Here is a 19850-nt window from a genome sequence, read left to right on the forward strand (position 1 = left end):
CAATGAAATACCAACATTAATTTAGACCACCCACACAATGAAATACCATAGGAACATTAATTTAGACCACCCACACAATGAAATACCAACATTAATTTAGACCACCCACACAATGAAATACCATAGTAACATTAATTTAGACCACCCACACAATGAAATACCAACATTAATTTAGACCATCAAACAGTTGAAGTCAACTGCAGTGTTCCTCACCTGGATTACTGTAAAACATCACTGCAGTATTCCTCACCTGGCTTACTGTAAAACATCACTGCAGTGTTCCTCACCTGGCTTACTGTAAAACATCAATGCAGTGTTCCCTCACCTGGCTTACTGTAAAACATCACTGCAGTGTCCCTCACCTGGCTTACTGTAAAACATCACTGCAGTGTTCCTCACCTGGCTTACTGTAAAACATCACTGCAGTGTTCCTCACCAGGCTTACTGTAAAACATCACTGCAGTGTCCCTCACCTTGCTTACTGTAAAACATCACTGCAGTGTTCCTCACCTGACTTACTGTAAAACATCACTGCAGTGTCCCTCACCTGACTTACTGTAAAACATCACTGCAGTGTCCCTCACCTTGCTTACTGTAAAACATCACTGCAGTGTTCCTCACCTGACTTACTGTAAAACATCACTGCAGTGTCCCTCGCCTGACTTACTGTAAAACATCACTGCAGTGTTCCTCACCTTGCTTACTGTAAAACATCACTGCAGTGTTCCTCACCTGGTTTACTGTAAAACATCACTGCAGTGTTCCTCACCTGGCTTACTGTAAAACATCACTGCAGTGTTCCTCACCTAGCTTACTGTAAAACATCACTGCAGTGTTCCTCACCTGGCTTACTGTAAAACATCACTGCAGTGTTCCTCACCTGGCTTACTGTAAAACATCACTGCAGTGTTCCTCACCTGACTTACTGTAAAACATCACTGCAGTGTCCCTCACCTGACTTACTGTAAAACATCACTGCAGTGTCCCTCACCTGGCTTACTGTAAAACATCACTGCAGTGTCCCTCACCTTGCTTACTGTAAAACTAAGAGTAACGCAACAGTTACTCATCATGTTGAGCAGTTGTATTAGTTGATAGTTAGATCATTGTAATGACATGAATAAACAGTCATTTCAGATAATGGTAATGTCTGAATTACATTTTGAAATGGTAATACTTTGATGTTAAGTTGTGTCATTTTGAACAGGTGATCATAGCTTTATGTGTATTGTATCCAAGCAATTGGAAAAAGTGTCCAGAGTTTTGAAAAATTTGCATTTTGATAGGTTCTGAAATTATTTCCAAAGTGATTGTAAAAAAAACTGTTTAAAGCTGTAGACTTCTTATGAAGATCCATAACCGTGTGTGTGTGTGTGTGTATGGTTGTGTGTGTGTGTGTGTGTGTGTGTGTGTGTGTGTAGGTTACTACACCTGTGTGGAGGTGATCTTTACATTAAGGAGACAGGTGGGCTTCTATATGATGGGAGTCTACGCCCCCACCCTTCTCATCGTGGTTCTCTCCTGGCTGTCCTTCTGGATCAACCCTGACGCCAGCGCTGCCAGGGTTCCTCTGGGTATGATCTGTAACCTTTAACCCTTCTGGATCCACCCTGATGTCAGGGTTCCTCTGGGTATGATCTGTAACCTTTAACCCTTCTGGATCCACCCTGATGTCAGGGACTTCTTATGAAGATCCATAACCGTGTGTGTGTGTTCCTCTGGGTATGATCTGTAACCTTTAACCCTTCTGGATCCACCCTGATGTCAGGGTTCCTCTGGGTATGATCTGTAACCTTTAACCCTTCTGGATCCACCCTGATGTCAGGGTTCCTCTGGGTATGATCTGTAACCTTTAACCCTTCTGGATCCACCCTGATGTCAGGGTTCCTCTGGGTATGATCTGTAACCTTTAACCCTTCTGGATCCACCCTGATGTCAGGGTTCCTCTGGGTATGATCTGTAACCTTTAACCCTACTGGATCCACCCTGATGTCAGGGTTCCTCTGGGTATGATCTGTAACCTTTAACCCTTCTGGATCCACCCTGATGTCAGGGTTCCTCTGGGTATGATCTGTAACCTTTAACCCTTCTGGATCCACCCTGATGTCAGGGTTCCTCTGGGTATGATCTGTAACCTTTAACCCTTCTGGATCCACCCTGATGTCAGGGTTCCTCTGGGTATGATCTGTAACCTTTAACCCTTCTGGATCCACCCTGATGTCAGGGTTCCTCTGGGTATGATCTGTAACCTTTAACCCTTCTGGATCCACCCTGATGTCAGGGTTCCTCTGGGTATGATCTGTAACCTTTAACCCTTCTGGATCCACCCTGATGTCAGGGTTCCTCTGGGTATGATCTGTAACCTTTAACCCTTCTGGATCCACCCTGATGTCAGGGTTCCTCTGGGTATGATCTGTAACCTTTAACCCTACCGTGGAAGAGGTTTGTTCTGGACCAGGTTATCTTCTCATCTGGTTGTCCCTCCCCCTATGTCTATTTGTAGGCCTAGTCTATCCATCTATCCATCCGTCCATCTGTCCATCCGTCCATTCATCCAGAGGGCTGTCAGCAGGTCAGTCTGGGAGACGATCATGACATCATCACAATATGATATCATGACATCATCATACCATGACATCAATAGATCTGTCTGTCTGTCTCTAATGTCGCTGTCTCTCTGTCTTTCTGTCTCTGTCTTTGTCTGTCTGTCTGTCTGTCTGTCTGTCTGTCTGTCTGTCTGTCTGTCTGTCTGTCTGTCTCTAATGTCGCTGTCTCTCTGTCTTTCTGTCTCTGTCTCTGTCTCTGTCTTTGTCTGTCTGTCTGTCTGTCTGTCTGTCTGTCTGTCTGTCTGTCTGTCTGTCTGTCTGTCTGTCTGTCTGTCTGTCTGTCTGTCTGTCTGTCTGTCTGTCTGTCTCTAATGTCTCTAATGTCTCTGTCTGTCTCTAGGTATCCTGTCTGTCCTGTCCCTGTCCAGTGAGTCCATGTCTCTGGCGTCAGCGCTTCCTAAAGTCTCCTATGTGAAGGCGATAGACATCTGGCTCATCGCATGTCTGCTGTTCGGCTTCGCTTCACTGGTGGAGTACGCAGTGGTGCAGGTCAGACACACAGACACACAGACACACAGACACACAGACACACAGACAGTGATTACATGGTGTGTGGTGGAGTATGTAGTGGTGCAGGTCAGACACACAGACAGTGATTACATGGTGTGTGGTGGAGTATGTAGTGGTGCAGGTCAGACACACAGACAGTGATTACATGGTGTGTGGTGGAGTATGTAGTGGTGCAGGTCAGACACACAGGCAGTGATTACATGGTGTGTGGTGGAGTATGTAGTGGTGCAGGTCAGACACACAGACAGTGATTACATGGTGTGTGGTGGAGTATGTAGTGGTGCAGGTCAGACACACAGACAGTGATTACATGGTGTGTGGTGGAGTATGTAGTGGTGCAGGTCAGACACACAGACACACAGACACACAGACAGTGATTACATGGTGTGTAGTGGAGTATGTAGTGGTGCAGGTCAGACACACAGACACACAGACAGTGATTACATGGTGTGTGGTGGAGTATGTAGTGGTGCAGGTCAGACACACAGACAGTGATTACATGGTGTGTGGTCAGACACACAGACAGTGATTACAGTATGTAGTGGTGCAGGTCAGACACACAGACAGTGATTACATGGTGTGTGGTGGATTACAGTATGTAGTGGTGCAGGTCAGACACACAGACATGGTGTGTGGTGGAGTATGTAGTGGTGCAGGTCAGACACACAGACACACATGGTGTGTGGTGCAGGACAGTGTTCACAGGTCAGACACACAGACACACAGACAGTGATTACATGGTGTGTGGTGGAGTATGTAGTTCAATTCAATGAAATAACAAAAACTCTCCCTTTTTCTCTCTCTCTGTCTGTCTGTGTGTGTCTCTCTCTCTCACTCTCTGTCTCTCTCTCGGTCACTCGCTTGCTCTTGACTCCCTCCCTCCCCCCTCCCTCCCTCCTTCCTTCCTTCCCCCTCTCTCTCTCTCTCTCTCTCTCTCTCTCTCTCTCCCCTCCCTCTCCCTCCCACCCCTCCCCCTCCCTCTCCTCTCTCCCCCACCCCTCCCCCTCCCTCTCTCCTCCCTCTCCCTCCCCTCCCTCCCTCCCCCTCTCCTCTCCCCCCACCCCTCCCCCCTCCCTCCCTCCCTCCCTCCCTCCCCTCCCCTCCCTCCCCCTCCCCCACCCCTCCCCCTCCCTCTCCTCCCTCCCCCTCCCTCCCCTCCCTCCTCTCCCCCTCCCTCCCTCCCTCCCCCAGGTCATGTTAAACAGTCCTAGGCGTATAGAGGAGGAGAAGTCTAAGATGGCGTCTAAAGAGAAGGCTCTGAGAGAGAAAGAGGGGAAGAAGACTCCTTCTAAAACTAACACTGTCAATGGGACCGGAGGAACGCCCATTCATCACGTTAGCACTCTGCAGGCAAGACTACTCTACCGTGTGTGTGTGTGTGTGTGTTGTGTGTTGTGTGTGTGTGTGTGTGTGTGTGTGTGTGTGTCTAGAGATGGGTATACTGTAATTGCAGTAGTAAGTCGCTCTGGATAAGAGCGTCTGCTAAATGACTTAAATGTAAATGTAAATGTGTGTTGTGTCAGAGCCCTGTGTGTGTGTGTGTGTGTGTGTGTGTGTGTGTGTGTGTGTGTGTGTGTGTGTGTGTGTGTGTGTGTGTGTGTGTGTGTGTGTGTGTGTGTGTGTGTGTGTGTGTGTGTGTGTGTGTGTGTGTGTGTGTGTGTGTGTGTGTGTGTGTGTGTGTAGAGTAGAGTATTGTTAGGCAGCTCAGAGCCCTGATTTCATAACCGTGTTGTAACGGCGTTCTTCGTTTGTATAAAGAGAGTCGGACCGAAATGCAGCGTAGTGGTTACTCATGACTTTAATGAAAAAAGTGACACATGAAATAACTAAACAAAAACAACAAACGGAAACCTAATTACAGCCTATCTGGTGAAACTACACAGAGACAGGAACAATCACCCACAAACACACAGTAAAACCCAGGCTACCTAAATATGGTTCCCAATCAGAGACAACGAGAATCACCTGACTCTGATTGAGAATCGCCTCAGGCAGCCAAGCCTATACACCCCTAATCAGCCGCGATCCCAAATACTACAAACCCCAATACGAAAATACAATAACATAAACTCCTGTCACACCCTGGCCTGACCAAATATATAACGAAAACACAAAATACAATGACCAAGGCGTGACACGTGTGTGTTGACAAAGCAAGTGAAATGGATAAACAAACATTAAATAAACTATGAAAAGTTAACAGTAAATATTACACTCAAAAGTTCCAAAATAATAGAGGGATTTCAAATGTTATATTATGTCTATATACAGTGTTGTAACGATGTACACATAGTTAAAATACAAAAGGGAAAATAAAGAAACATTTATTTAACCAGGCAAGCAAGTCAGTTAAGAAAATATCCATATTTACATTGACAGCCTACCACAGACAACTGTGCCTTGTAGGATCAATCAACCAATCGACCGATGTGATGCAGCCTGGATTCAAACCAGGTGATGCAGCCTGATTCAAACCAGGTACTGCAGTGACACCTCTGAAGTCTCTTAGACCGATGTGATGCAGCCTGGATTCAAACCAGGTACTGCAGTGACACATCTGAAGTCTCTTAGACCGATGTGATGCAGCCTGGATTCAAACCAGGTACTGCAGTGACACATCTGAAGTCTGCAGCCTGGATTCAAACCAGGTACTGCAGTGACACATCTGAAGTCTCTTAGACCGATGTGATGCAGCCTGGATTCAAACCAGGTACTGCAGTGACACATCTGAAGTCTCTTAGACCGATGTGATGCAGCCTGGATTCAAACCAGGTACTGCAGTGACACATCTGAAGTCTCTTAGACCGATGTGATGCAGCCTGGATTCAAACCAGGTACTGCAGTGACACATCTGAAGTCTCTTAGACCGATGTGATGCAGCCTGGATTCAAACCAGGTACTGCAGTGACACCTCTGAAGTCTCTTAGACCGATGTGATGCAGCCTGGATTCAAACCAGGTACTGCAGTGACACATCTGAAGTCTCTTAGACCGATGTGATGCAGCCTGGATTCAAACCAGGTACTGCAGTGACACATCTGAAGTCTCTTAGACCGATGTGATGCAGCCTGGATTCAAACCAGGGCAGTTCTGAAAACCAGGATGCAGCCTGATTCAAACCAGGTGACACATCTGAAGTCTCTTAGACCGATGTGATGCAGCCTGGATTCAAACCAGGTACTGCAGTGACACATCTGAAGTCTCTTAGACCGATGTGATGTGATGCAGCCAGTGACACATCTGAAGTCTTCGATGTGAACCAGGTACTGGATTCAAACCAGGTACTGAGTGACATCTGAAGTCTCTTAGACCGATGTGATGCAGCCTGGATTCAAACCAGGTACTGCAGTGACACCTCTGAAGTCTCTTAGACCGATTCAAACCAGGTACTGCAGTGACACCTCTGAAGTCTCTTATGTGATGCAGCCTGGATTCAAACCAGGTACTGCAGTGACACATCTGAAGTCTCTTAGACCGATGTGATGCAGCCTGGATTCAAACCAGGTACTGCAGTGACACCTCTGAAGTCTCTTAGACCGATGTGATGAGCCTGGATTCAAACCAGCCTGGAATTCAAACCAGGTACTGCAGTGACACATCTGAAGTCTCTTAGACCGATGTGATGCAGCCTGGTACTTCAAAGTCTCCAGGATGCAGCCTGGATTCAAACCAGGTACTGCAGTGACACATCTGAAGTCTCTTAGACCGATGTGATGCAGCCTGGATTCAAACCAGGTACTGCAGTGACACCTCTGAAGTCTCTTAGACCGATGTGATGCAGCCTGGATTCAAACCAGGTACTGCAGTGATTCAAACAGGTACTGCAGTGACAGTCTCTTAGACCGATGTGATGCAGCCTGGATTCAAACCAGGTACTGCAGTGACACCTCTGAAGTCTCTTAGACCGATGTGATGCAGCCTGGATTCAAACCAGGTACTGCAGTGACACCTCTTGCACTGAAGTCTCTTAGACCACACAGCACCATTCGGGTATTTACAAAGTTCTGTTCTTCACTGGTTGCTCTTTCCTCTGAAGTCTCTTAGACCACAGCACCATTCGGTTCTGTTCTTCACTGGTTGCTCTTTCCTTTTGGCAACAGGGCACAACTCTTTCTGCTGTGAAGGCACACTGTGGTATTTCACCCAATAGATATGGGGGTTTAATAAACTACGTTTGTTTTCTAATTCTTTGTGGATCTGTGTAATCTAAGGGAAATACAGCCTTCAGAAACTATTCAGACATTGACATTGTTTTTCTAAAATGGATTAAATAACAGAAAATCCACTTGAGATGTTTCTACAACTTGATTGGAGTCCACCTGTGGTCAATTCAATCGATTGGACATGTCGTGTCTTTGGCATCATTAAACTGAAGACTTATTTAGTTTATCAAATCAATTCTCTGTCATTATTATTACGTGATGAACTAATCAGGTAGATGTGATTAACTAGGAAGTCGGGGCACCAAGGAGAATCTTCACATTACAAAGTTATAATTTTCCTAATATAACTCTTCAGATATTTTAATATCTGATCAATTAGTCTTCTAATGAATGAACTATTCTTTACCTCGTGTTAGTCTCATTCCAAACATCATAAATTAATGAACTATTCTTTACCTCGTGTTAGTCTCATTCCAAACATCATAAATTAATGAACTCTTCTTTACCTCGTGTTAGTCTCATTCCAAACATCATATATTAACCTGTTGCTTCTACTCGGGACGCTTGCGTCCCAACTAGAGCTCTGGAAATGCAAATGCACTACGCTAAATGCTAATAGTATTAGTTAAAACTCAAAAGTTCATTAAAATACACATGCAGGGTATTGAATTAAAGCTACACTCGTTGTGAATCCAGACAACAAGTCAGATTTTTTAAATGCTTTTCGGCGAAAGCATGAGAAGCTATTATCTGATAGCATGCAACACCCCAAAAGACCCACAGGGGACGTAAACAAAATAATTAGCATTTCGGCGTTACACAAACCGCACAATAAAATAGAAAACATTCATTACCTTTCACCATCTTCTTTGTTGGCACTCCTAGATGTCCCATAAACACTATTTGGGTCTTTATTTCGATTAAATCGGTCCATATAAAGCCTAGATATCGTTATATGTAGACTGTGTGATAAACGAAAAAAACATTGTTTCAAAACGTAACGTCATTTTTTAAAATTCAAAAAGTCGACGATAAACTTTCACAAAACACTTCGAAATACGTTTGTAATGCAACTTTAGGTATTAGTAAACGTCAATAAGCGATAAAATTCATCAGGAGGCGATGTAAAGATCATTAGCTGTCCGTCTGGAAAAATGTCCGGCTAGAAACTCAACGAAAATATCCGGTCCTAGACCGGAGGAGATACGGTGTCCTGCATGTGTTTGACCAAGAAAAAACTTGAAGGGAAATGACAAGACTCTAGACACCGTGTGGAAGCTGTAGGTACTGCAACCTCAGTCAATTAATTGTGGTTCACGTTTATCAATGGGTTCAAGTAGCGCATGGATATATTTTCCCATTTTCAGTGATCAGTTTTTCCTGTGCTTTTCGATGTAAATGCCGTTCTGGTAAAGCCACAGCAGTGATTTAACCAGTTTTTTAAACGTCTGAGTGTTTTCTATCCACACAGACTAAGCAAATGCATATACTATATTCCTGGCATGAGTAGCAGGGCGCTGAAATGTTGCGCGATTTTTAACAGAATGTTCAAAAAAGTAGAGGGTCGACTTAAGAGGTTAATGAACTATTCTTTACCTCGTGTTAGTCTCATTCCAAACATCATAAATTAATGAACTATTCTTTACCTCGTGTTAGTCTCATTCCAAACATCATAAATTAATGAACTATTCTTTACCCCGTGTTAGTCTCATTCCAAACATCATAAATTAATGAACTATTCTTTACCCCGTGTTAGTCTCATTCCAAACATCATAAATTAATGAACTATTCTTTACCTCGTGTTAGTCTCATTCCAAACATCATAAATTGTTGGTTATCTCACAAACATCCAGAACTATTCACTATGAGTCATTCCAAACATCAATTGTCTTAATATCTTATTAAATAACTAAATAATAACATCAAATGTCTTAATAAACAAATAAGTAAATAATGGATACAGGGAAATGACAAACAAACAAGTAGATATGGATACAGGGAAATGATAGGGGAATGTGCCCTAGTGGGCTACAGGGAAATGATAGGGGAATGTGCCCTAGTGGGCTACAGGGAAATGATAGGGGAATGTGCCCTAGTGGGCTACAGGGAAATGATAGGGGAATGTGCCCTAGTGGGCTACAAGGAAATGATAGGGGAATGTGCCCTAGTGGGCTACAGGGAAATGATAGGGGAATGTGTCCTAGTGGGCTAAACCGGCATGGCGGCTTGTTAGACAAAGGGACAGAGAAAGATATGTTGATACAGGGAAATGATAGGGGAATGTGCCCTAGTGGGCTAAAGATATGTTGATACAGGGAAATGATAGGGGAATGTGTCCTAGTGGGCTAAAGATATGTTGATACAGGGAAATGATAGGGGAATGTGCCCTAGTGGGCTAAAGATATGTTGATACAGGGAAATGATAGGGGAATGTGCCCTAGTGGGCTAAAGATATGTTGATACAGGGAAATGATAGGGGAATGTGCCCTAGTGGGCTAAACCGGAGGCTTGGTAGACAAAGGGACAGAGAAAGATATGTTGATACAAGGAAATGATAGGGGAATGTGCCCTAGTGGGATACAAGGAAATGATAGGGGAATGTGCCCTAGTGGGCTACAGGGAAATGATAGGGGAATGTGCCCTAGTGGGATACAAGGAAATGACAGGGGAATGTGCCCTAGTGGGCTACAGGGAAATGATAGGGGAATGTGCCCTAGTGGGCTAAACCGGAGGCTTGGTAGACAAAGGGACAGAGAAAGATATGTTGATACAGGGAAATGATAGGGGAATGTGCCCTAGTGGGCTACAGGGAAATGATAGGGGAATGTGCCCTAGTGGGCTAAACCGGAGGCTTGGTAGACAAAGGGACAGAGAAAGATATGTTGATAGAGAATAGTTGTTTCGGCGGTTGTCGATCTTCGCATTCACGGGTACATAATTTCTTGCTGCAAGCTAGTAATTAGTATCGAAGCTCTTATTCTGTCAGATCGATAGTCTCAGATTTTAACCACTTGGTATGGTTAAGAATTCAGCAATCTACTCAAACCTTAGCCCCCTCGGTTATCGAGGTAAGCTGGTCTGAAACCTTAGCCCCCTCGGTTATCGAGGTAAGCTGGTCTGAAACCTTAGCCCTCTCGGTTATCGAGGTAAGCTGGTCTGAAACCTTAGCCCTCTCGGTTATCGAGGTAAGCTGGTCTGAAACCTTAGCCCTCTCGGTTATCGAGGTAAGCTGGTCTGAAACCTTAGGCCTCTCGGTTATCGAGGTAAGCTGGTCTGAAACCTTAGGCCTCTCGGTTATCGAGGTAAGCTGGTCTGAAACCTTAGGCCTCTCGGTTATCGAGGTAAGCTGGTCTGAAGGGAATTGCTCCTGGTGGAGGTTATATTCGTAACAGCAGAAAGGGGCTGTCCCGGGCCAATGACTTAGGTAACTTTAAAGGGAATTGGGTTCCCTTTCATTAAACAGTTTAAAATCACATGAGGTTCCCTAGTGGGATAAACCGGTATCGCGGTATTCAAATATTTTATGCCAGATCCTAATTGGTATGTAAAATTGTATGTTCCTTTTGATGGCATAGAAAGCCCTTCTTGCCTCTCAGATCGATCACAGGTTTGTGGAAATGACTTGTGGCGCTGATGTTTAGGTCGAGGTATGTATATTTTTTTGTGTATGCTCGTGGGCAACAGAACCTAGATGGAATTTGTAGTTTTTTGTGTTAAACCTTTATTTAACTAGACAAGTCAGTTAAGAACAAATTCTTATTTACAATGACCAAAAGGCCTCCTGCGTGGATGGGGGCTAGGTTTAAAAAAATAATTATATAACAAAAATAGGACAAAACACACATCCCGACAAGAGAGACACCACAATACTACATAAAGAGAGACATAACACAACAACATACTAGCATCACAACATGACAACAACATGGTAGCAGCACAACATGGCAGCAGCACAACATGGTAGCAGCACAAAACATGGTACAAACATTATTGGGCACAGACAGCAGCACAAAGGGCAAGAAGGTAAAAACAACAATACATCAAATTTGTGGTCCTGGCAACTGGAACATCACCAGGGCCCAGGTCTGTCAGGGACCAGGTCTGTCAGAATCTGTGCAGAAGATCTATGTGCTGCTGTAGGCGCTCCTTGGTTGTTGACAGAAGCACCAGATCATCAGCAAACACTAGACATTTGACTTCAGATTCATTCTAATAGGGTGAGGCCGGGTGCGGCAGACTGTTCTAGTGCTGTAGGGATTTCCTCCTCTTCTTCCGAAGAGGAGAGGCGAAAAGGATCAGAGGACCAATATGTGGCGTGGTAAGTGTCCATGGTTCTTTTAATACAAAAATGGACACATGAACAACTAAATACAAAAAACAATAACCGTGGAATGAACGAAACCCAAAACAGTCCTATCTGGTGCAAACACAGAGACAGGAGCAAACACCCACCAACACACAGTGAAACCCAGGCTACCTAAGTATGATTCTCAATCAGAGACAACTAATGACACCTGCCTCTGATTGAGAACCATACTAGGCCGAAACATAGAAATACCCAAATCATAGAAAAACAAACATAGACTGCCCACCCCAACTCACGCCCTGACCATACTAAATACTAATACTAAATACTAAATAATGACAAAACAAAGGAAATAAATAAATGAAGGTGCGGACTCCGGCCGCAAAACCTTAACCTATAGGGGAGGGTCTGGGTGGGCGTCTGTCCGCGGTGGCGGCTCTGGCGCGGGACGCGGACCCCACTTCACCATCGTCTTAGTCCGCCTTATTGTCCGCCTCCGTGGCTTTCTAACCATGGCCACCCTTCTCAATGACCCCACTGGACAGAGGGGCAGCTCGGGACAGAGGGGCGGGAGCTCGGGACAGAGGGGCAGGAGCTCGGGACAGAGGGGCAGGGGCTCTGGACAGAGGGGCGGGAGCTCGGGACAGAGGGGCGGGAGCTCTGGACAGAGGGGCAGCTCGGGACAGAGGGGCAGCTCGGGACAGAGGGGCAGCTCGGGACAGAGGGGCGGGAGCTCTGGACAGAGGGGCAGCTCGGGATGGAGGGGCGGAAGCTCTGGCGCCTCTGGGCTGAGGGGCTCTGGCGCCTCAGACTCCGGCAGCAGCGCCGGACAGGCGGGAGACTCCGGCAGCAGCGCCGGACAGACAGGACCACCTGCAGGGAGGAGACAGAGAGACAGCCTGGTGCGTGGGGCTGCCACAGGAAACACCAGGCTGGGGAGACCTTCAGGAGGCTTGGTGTTAGGAGGAGGCACCTGAAGGACCGGGCTGTGGGGGAGCACTGGAGCTCTGGTGCGCAGCCTTGGCACCACTTCCCCAGGCTGGACAACTACTCTAGCCCGGACCCTCCAGAGTGCAGGCACAGGTTGAACCGGGCTGTGGGTAAGCACGGCAGATCTGGTGCTTACTACACGCACCTCTCCCTTAGGCTCCACTCCCACATTTGCCCGGCACGAGCGGAGCGCAGGCAGAGGACGCACTGCACCCTCCCAACCTCCCAACGCCCCGGAGACACAGCACGCAGAGCATGAAAAGGCTTTGCCTTTGTTTTGGTTTGTTTGTTAGTCATTTAGGGTGTGCAGGATGAATACGTGGTCTGTCGTTTACAGTAATTTGGTGAAAAGCCAATTTGATATAATATAATATATATAACTATAACTCTCTCTCTATCACTCTCTCTCTATCACTCTCTCTCTATAACTCTCTCTCTATCACTCTCTCTCTATAACTCTCTCTCTCTATAACTCTATCTCTCTATCTCTCTCTCTCTCTATAACTCTCTCTCTATAACTCTCTCTCTATAACTCTCTCTCTATAACTCTCTCTCTATCTCTCTATCTCTCTCTCTCTATAACTCTCTCTCTATCTCTCTCTCTCTATAACTCTCTCTCTATAACTCTCTCTCTATCACTCTCTCTCTATCTCTCTCTCTCTATAACTCTCTCTCTATAACTCTCTCTCTATCACTCTCTCTCTATCACTCTCTCTCTATAACTCTCTCTCTATCTCTCTCTCTCTCTATAACTCTCTCTCTATCTCTCTCTCTCTATAACTCTCTCTCTATAACTCTCTCTCTATAACTCTCTATAACTCTCTCTATCTCTCTCTCTATAACTCTCTCTCTCTATCTCTCTCTCTATAACTCTCTATCTCTCTATCTCTCTCTCTATAACTCTCTCTCTATAACTCTCTCTCTATAACTCTCTCTCTATAACTCTCTCTCTCTCTCTATCTCTCTCTCTATAACTCTCTCTCTCTATCTCTCTCTCTATAACTCTCTCTCTATAACTCTCTCTATAACTCTCTCTCTCTATCTCTCTCTCTCTATAACTCTCTCTCTATCTCTCTATAACTCTCTCTCTATAACTCTCTCTATATCTCTCTCTCTCTATCTCTCTCTCTATAACTCTCTCTATAACTCTCTCTCTATAACTCTCTCTCTATAACTCTCTCTCTATAAACTCTCTCTCTATAACTCTCTCTCTATAACTCTCTCTCTATAACTCTCTCTCTATAACTCTCTCTCTATAACTCTCTCTATAACTCTCTCTCTATCTCTCTCTATCTCTCTCTATCTCTCTCTCTCTATAACTCTCTCTCTATAACTCTCTCTCTATAACTCTCTCTATAACTCTCTCTCTATAACTCTCTCTCTATAACTCTCTCTCTCTCTCTCTCTCTCTATCTCTCTCTCTATAACTCTCTCTCTATAACTCTCTCTCTATAACTCTCTCTCTATAACTCTCTCTCTATCTCTCTCTCTATATCTCTCTCTCTCTATAACTCTCTCTCTATAACTCTCTCTCTATATCTCTCTCTCTCTATAACTCTCTCTCTATAACTCTCTCTCTATAACTCTCTCTCTCTATAACTCTCTCTCTATCTCTCTCTCTATCTCTCTCTATCTCTATCTCTCTCTATAACTCTCTCTCATAACTCTCTATAACTCTCTCTCTATAACTCTCTCTCTATCTCTCTCTATCTCTATCTCTCTCTATAACTCTCTCTCTATAACTCTCTCTCTATAACTCTCTCTCTCTATAACTCTCTCTCTATAACTCTCTCTCTCTATCTCTCTCTCTCTATAACTCTCTCTCTATAACTCTCTCTCTATAATCTCTCTCTCTCTATAACTCTCTCTCTATAACTCTCTCTATACTCTCTCTCTCTCTCTCTATAACTCTCTTTCTATCTCTCTCTCTCTCTCTCTATAACTCTCTCTCTATAACTCTCTCTCTATATCTCTCTCTCTCTATCTCTCTCTCTATCTCTCTCTCTATAACTCTCTCTCTATCTCTCTCTCTCTATAACTCTCTCTCTATAACTCTCTCTCTATAACTCTCTCTCTATAACTCTCTCTCTATAACTCTCTCTCTATAACTCTCTCTCTCTATCTCTCTCTCTATAACTCTCTCTCTCTCTCTATAACTCTCTCTAATCTCTCTCTCTCTCTCTCTCTATAACTCTCTCTCTATAACTCTCTCTCTATAACTCTCTCTCTCTATAACTCTCTCTCTATAACTCTCTCTCTATAACTCTCTCTCTCTATAACTCTCTCTCTATAACTCTCTCTATATCTCTCTCTCTATAATCTCTCTCTCTCTATAACTCTCTCTCTATAACTCTCTCTCTATAACTCTCTCTCTATAACTCTCTCTCTATAACTCTCTCTCTATAACTCTCTCTCTATAACTCTCTCTCTATAACTCTCTCTCTCTCTCTCTCTCTATAACTCTCTCTCTATAACTCTCTCTATAACTCTCTCTATAACTCTCTCTATCTCTCTCTCTCTATAACTCTCTCTCTATAACTCTCTCTCTATAACTCTCTCTCTATATCTCTCTCTCTCTATAACTCTCTCTCTATAACTCTCTCTCTATAACTCTCTCTCTATAACTCTCTCTCTATAACTCTCTCTCTATATCTCTCTCTCTCTATAACTCTCTCTATCTCTCTCTCTCTATAACTCTCTCTCTACTCTCTCTCTATAACTCTCTCTATAACTCTCTCTCTATAACTCTCTCTCTCTATAACTCTCTCTCTATAACTCTCTCTCTATAACTCTCTCTCTATAACTCTCTCTCTATAACTCTCTCTCTATAACTCTCTCTCTATAACTCTCTCTCTATAACTCTCTCTCTATAACTCTCTCTCTATAACTCTCTCTCTATAACTCTCTCTCTCTATAACTCTCTCTCTATAACTCTCTCTCTATAACTCTCTCTCTATCTCTCTCTCTCTATCTCTCTCTCTCTATAACTCTCTCTCTATCTCTCTCTCTCTCCTGATCATTTACTTCCTACACATCTCTCTTTTACTGCTGTCCTAACATTACTAACTGGTGTGTCTGTCTGTGTCTGTAGGTGGTGGAGACTCGCTGTAAGAAGGTGTGTACATCTAAGTCAGACCTCCGCTCTAATGACTTCAGCATCGTGGGATCTCTCCCCAGAGACTTTGAGCTTTCTAACTTTGACTGCTATGGCAAGCCCATTGAGGTCACCGGGGCAACCGGCAAATCACAGGCCAAGAACAACAAGAAAGCCCCGCCCCCTAAACCTGTCATCCCCGCTGCAGCCAAACGCATCGACCTGTACGCACGTGCTCTGTTCCCCTTCAGTTTCCTCTTCTTCAACGTCATATACTGGTCTGTCTACTTGTAGGGAGGGAAGGTGTGTTAATATCTGAGAATGGCAGTGGGTATTCCCATGTTTTACATTAACATAATTTACTACTTTATCTTGACCTGTAATCCTTGACCTCTAACCCCTTGCCCGTGAACCCCAATCCTACATTTAAGAGGCTGGTTTCCCCGACTCGGATAAGGCCCAGTCCTGGACTGCTCTCTCAATAGATAAAGTCCATTGGACTTAATTCAAGAAAAGGCTTCATCTGTGTCCAGGGAACCAACATGTAGAAGTGATCTTAGATTAGAACTCATCCTATACGGCTTGGCTTTCTCAATGTAGTAACCGGCCAGAGACAGACAGACAGACAGGCAGACAGACAGGCAAACAGGCAGACAGACAGACAGACAGACAGACAGACAGACAGACAGACAGACAGACAGACAGGCAGACAGACAGACAGGCAGACACACAGACAGGCAGACACACAGACAGGCAGACGGGCAGACAGACAGACACGCAGACAGGCAGAAAGACAGGCATGCAGACAGACACGCAGACACAGGCAGACAGGCAGACACGCAAACAGGCAGACAGACAGACAGGCAGACACGCAGACAGGCAGACACACAGACAGACAGACAGGCAGACACGCAAACAGGCAGACAGACAGACAGACAGACAGGAAGACAGACACGCAGACAGGTAGACCCACAGACAGGCAGACACGCAGACAGACAGGCAGACCCACAGACAGGCAGACCCACAGACAGGCAGACCCGCAGACAGGCAGACGGGCAGACGGGCAGCAGACGGGCAGACGGGCAGACATGCAGACAGGCAGACATGCAGACAGGTAGACACGCAGACAGGCAGACAGGCAGACAGGTAGACACGCAGACAGGCAGACAGGTAGACACGCAGACAGGCAGACAGGTAGACATGCAGACAAGCAGACAGGCAGACAGGTAGACACGCAGACAGGCAGACAGGTAGACACGCAGACAGGCAGACAGGTAGACATGCAGACAGGCAGACAGGCAGGCACGCAGACAGGTAGACAGGCAGACAACCGGACATGCAGACAGGCGGACACACAGACAGGTAGACAGGCAGACACGCAGGCAGGCAGACAGGCAGACAGGCAGACACGCAGACAGGTATACAGGCAGACACGCAGACTCGCAGACAGGTAGACAGGCAGACACGCAGGCAGGCAGACAGGCAGACACGCAGACAGGTATACAGGCAGACACGCAGGTAGGCAGACAGGCAGACGTGCAGACACGCAGACAGGCAGACACGCAGACAGACGGACGGACGGGCAGGCAGGCAGGCAGACGGACAGGCAGGCAGAAAGACAGGCAGGCAGAAAGACGGACAGGCAGGCAGAAAGACGGACAGGCAGGCAGATAGACGGGCAGGCAGAAAGACGGACAGGCAGGCAGAAAGACGGGCAGGCAGAAAGACGGACAGGCAGGCAGAAAGACGGGCAGGTAGGCAGATAGACGGGCAGGCAGAAAGACGGACAGGCAGGCAGAAAGACGGACAGGCAGGCAGAAAGACGGTCAGGCAGGCAGATAGACGGGCAGGCAGAAAGACGGACAGGCAGGCAGAAAGACGGACAGGCAGGCAGAAAGACGGGCAGGCAGAAAGACGGGCAGGCAGAAAGACGGGCAGGCAGAAAGACGGACAGGCAGAAAGACGGACAGACAGGTAGACGGGCAGGCAGAAAGACAGGCAGACAGGCAGATAGACGGGCAGGCAGAAAGACGGACAGACAGAAAGACGGGCAGGCAGAAAGACGGACAGGCAGAAAGACGGACAGGCAGGCAGAAAGACGGGCAGACAGAAAGACGGACAGGCAGAAAGACGGACAGGCAGGCAGAAAGACGGGCAGGCAGAAAGACAGGCAGACAGGCAGATAGACGGGCAGGCAGAAAGACAGGCAGACAGGCAGATAGACGGGCAGGCAGAAAGACGGACAGACAGGTAGACAGGCAGATATGCAGACAGACAGGCAAAAATTCAGACAGACAGACAGAGACAGACAGACAGATTCTCCTTGGACCTCGCTCATCAACAAACTGTTTTCTGAGATGCTGAATTTGGCGCGCTTGGCACATAGTTTTGCCCATTCTAACATTCAGTTGAACAGTAACTGAATGCCTCGATGCCTGCTTTATATAGCAAGACACAGCCACACAACTCACTGTCTGTAACCCAGTTTTGTGAAATGGGCGGCGGACCTAATAAACTGGCCGGAGAGTGTATATCATCGATACATGAATATAACAGTATATTTAGCATGTTAACATGGGGATATATACAGTATCATCTATACATGAATATAACAGAATATATAGCATGTTAACATGGGGATATATACAGTATCATCTATACATGAATATAACAGTATACAGTACAGTATATGGGTCGAGTCTTGGTTTCTTGAGGAGAGGAGCGACTCGGGCCATCTTGAAGTCAGTGGTCAGGGATGAGTGAAGTGAGGAAGGGGAGGTCTCCAGAGATGGTGTGGAGAAGGGAGGAGGGCATGGGGATGAGTTGATGAGGGAAGTGAGGAAGGGGAGGTCTCCAGAGATGGTGTGGAGAAGGGAGGAGGGCATGGGGATGAGTTGATGAGGGAAGTGAGGAAGGGGAGGTCTCCAGAGATGGTGTGGAGAAGGGAGGAGGGCATGGGGATGAGTTGATGAGTGAAGTGAGGAAGGGGAGGTCTCCAGAGATGGTGTGGAGAAGGGAGGAGGGCATGGGGATGAGTTGATGAGGGAAGTGAGGAAGGGGAGGTCTCCAGAGATGGTGTGGAGAAGGGAGGAGGGCATGGGGATGAGGTAAGTGAGGAAGGGGAGGTCACCAGAGATGGTGTGGAGAAGGGAGGAGGGCATGGGGATGAGGGAAGTGAGGAAGGGGAGGTCTCCAGAGATGGTGTGGAGAAGGGAGGAGGGCATGGGGATGAGTTGATGAGGGAAGTGAGGAAGGGGAGGTCTCCAGAGATGGTGTGGAGAAGGGAGGAGGGCATGGGGATGAGGGAAGTGAGGAAGGGGAGGTCTCCAGAGATGGTGTGGAGAAGGGAGGAAGAGTTGAGCGGGCAGGATGTCGGGCGGACGGACATCACTAGTCGCAGGATTTTATCTGGAGAGAGGGGAGAAAGAGGCCAAAGAGTAAGGTACTTCTGTGTGAGTGGGATCAGTGGACTCAATAGGCTGAGTGAATGAGGAGCGGCTGGCGTCAACCTATGCCCTCTAGTGAGCACTATTACAACACTATAGTCAATTACTTTGGGCCAAAGTCTCCCAAAGCTGTCTAATACATCTGGTCTAAAGTAGTGCACTATGAAGGGAGTAGGGTTCCATAGGACTCTGGTCTAAAGTAGTGCACTATGAAGGGAGTAGGGTTCCATAGGACTCTGGTCTAAAGTAGTGCACTATGAAGGGAGTAGGGTTCCATAGACTCTGGTCTATAGTAGTGCACTATGAAGGGAACAGGGTTTCATAGGACTCTGGTCTAAAGTAGTGCACTATGAAGGGAACAGGGTTCCATAGGACTCTGGTCTAAAGTAGTGCACTATGAAGGGAGTAGGGTTCCATAGGACTCTGGTCTAAAGTAGTGCACTATGAAGGGAACAGGGCTCTGGTCTATAGTAGTGCACTATGAAGGGAACAGGGCTCTGGTCTATAGTAGTGCACTATTAAGGGAACAGGGCTCTGGTCTATAGTAGTGCACTATGACGGGAACAGGGCTCTGGTCTACAGCAGTGCACTATGAAGGGAACAGGGCTCTGGTCTATAGTAGTGCACTATGACAGGGAACAGTGCTGTGGTCTAAAGTAGTGCACTATGAAGGGAACAGTGCTCTGGTCTAAAGTAGTGCACTATGAAGGGAACAGGGCTCTGGTCTATAGTAGTG

General features: G+C 46.2%; 1 pseudogene; it reads left to right on the forward strand.

Annotated features, from left to right (window-relative positions):
* Positions 1 to 16729, forward strand: part of LOC115119591 (glycine receptor subunit beta-like) — a 66967-nt pseudogene extending 50238 nt beyond the window's left edge.
* Positions 16730 to 19850: the final 3121 nt, after the last annotated feature.

Source organism: Oncorhynchus nerka, linkage group LG18 (genome assembly GCF_034236695.1).
Source record: "Oncorhynchus nerka isolate Pitt River linkage group LG18, Oner_Uvic_2.0, whole genome shotgun sequence".
Taxonomy (NCBI): domain Eukaryota; kingdom Metazoa; phylum Chordata; class Actinopteri; order Salmoniformes; family Salmonidae; genus Oncorhynchus; species Oncorhynchus nerka.